The sequence below is a fragment of the Pinus tabuliformis genome, chromosome 7 (genome assembly GCF_031772625.1).
Source record: "Pinus tabuliformis cultivar Carrire ecotype Pingquan chromosome 7, CPIR1, whole genome shotgun sequence".
Taxonomy (NCBI): Eukaryota; Viridiplantae; Streptophyta; class Pinopsida; order Pinales; family Pinaceae; genus Pinus; species Pinus tabuliformis.
In genome coordinates, this window is record NC_142293.1 from 736,801,603 (window position 1) to 736,803,604 (window position 2,002).

The following is a 2,002-nucleotide window of genomic DNA, read 5'->3' on the forward strand; positions in this document are numbered from 1 at the left end:
CTATGATTCACTTCAAGGGAAGTGCAAACAGTGGGTTGAATGCTTTCCTGCCAAATCCATTAAGTCATTTCAAGACCTTTGGTTCATGTTTTTGGAGGAATGGATAGATAGGTCAGAGTTGGTGGCAGACTCTCCCTCGGTTGAAGATTTTAAGAAATGGAATAATGATTATAGCAAAGAAGAAACAAATGAATATTTTTCTTTGTCCTTGTCCTCTTATCTAAAATCCTTTGACTGCAAGGCAGAGGATAAGATGAAATTTTTTGATGAATTTGCCAAAGACATTGAGAAACACATTGAAGGTTTAGAAGCTCAAATTCAGGCATATAATTTTCATGATCATGATCATTATTTTCAGCAGCTTTCTATGGCAGAACATAAGGAGAGAGTATTGTTTCCTTTCTCTTTCACGATTGAGGAACTGAACACTGTGGTTGAAGATCAGTTTGCACAGCTGGAAAGTTACAAGGAAAAACAAGCTGATCATGTATTCTGGGATCCTGTAGCTGATTACATGGAAGAGTTTTACTCTCCAGTATTTCAGTTTTTCAAAGAAGATCAGAGGCAATTTCAGTGGCAGTGGTCATCACACTATCACATTGGCTCTGAAATCCGATGCAGTCAGAGACAAATTCAGTGGCAGCGGTCATCAGACTATCATATTAGCTCTGAACTCCGATGCGGTCAAAGGACTCAAATGTCAGATAAGATAAATGATTGGCTACATTGGAAATTTCATGTTGCTTGAGCTACAAGTGGAGCTTGCAGCTGATAGGGTAGGTAGGTATAGGTAAATGCAAATAAGCTCAAGGTCAACTGAGCATTTTTCAATAGATGTAGCCTTCATTCTCCTACAGTCATGCTTGTCAAGCAAATTTCCATTTTTTATAAATGGATAAGGCACTGGACCTGCGAGTTCTTAGTGTACCACAAGGGCACACTATCCCAAGTGGAGCCACTGTTATCACTGAAAATTATGTTGCCAAAAATTTTTAGCCTAGCTTAAAGACAGGGTGTTTTCGCAGCGCCATCTGTTTTAGTGATTTCGTAGCGAAAACACTGACCTTGCACTGGCTGCGCTACGAAATTGGGAAATGACAGATATTTAAGGTGAATTGATGGAAATGCTGCAGGAAACGAGGTTGGGATTGTTGCTTTTATTTCTGGTTTGTACAGCTATTTAAAAAATTATTGTCACTTCATACTGAGGAGATCACGACACCTGTTTCATCAGACTCTTGTTTCATCCTCTGGTGGTAGTCCTTTTACAGATTGCATGACTGACATCGGTTTTGAGCCACAAGTTGTTGGAGTTCTAGATGCTATGCCTTCAAGAAACTTGAAGCTTGAGAATGAGAATGAGGAGCTGGACGGAAAGTGGATATATAGAACAACGTATATGTTCAGTGCAACAATGCCACCTGCTGTGGAATGGTTAGTTCACAAGTATCTTAGAAATTCTGTTAAGGGTACCATAGGTACTGCTGGCAAAGTAGCTAAACTTTTAACTCGACATGTGATGATGTTGAAGGGCGGTGAAAAGATGTCAAGACTAGTGAGATTGTTATATGACTTGAGAGTTAAAACAACAGTTGTTTTATCAACACAAAGAAGACCCAGGAACAACGTGAGTTAAATTTGGAAGGATTTCGGAATAAATACTACAATGTTCTTGTAGTAATAGGTGTTGTTGGTCGTGGTTTAGAGATTCCAGATGTTGCCCATGTGATAAAGCATGGCATGCCTTCATTGGACGTGCTGGCAAGACTAGGGCGGCGACAACGGCAGACCTTAACGTAACAGGTGTTGCGAAACAAAGCAACTATGAATTGGTCGGTTGTGAATGCTGGAGGAGAGCATAAGCGCCTTTTGAATATAGCCATGAAATTGATCACCAATGTGGACAAAATGGTTCCAAAACTGATAAACTATGTTTCCAGAGTTCTTTTTTCTTCCATAGATGACAAAATTTTTGACTATTTAGGAGGATTATTGTGTGTTC

General features: G+C 39.6%; 1 pseudogene; it reads left to right on the top strand.

Moving 5' to 3' along the window:
* The first annotated feature begins 1,276 nt into the window (after positions 1 to 1,276).
* On the top strand, positions 1,277 to 1,800 carry LOC149249632 (DEAD-box ATP-dependent RNA helicase 21-like; annotated as a pseudogene).
* The last annotated feature ends 202 nt before the right edge of the window (positions 1,801 to 2,002 follow it).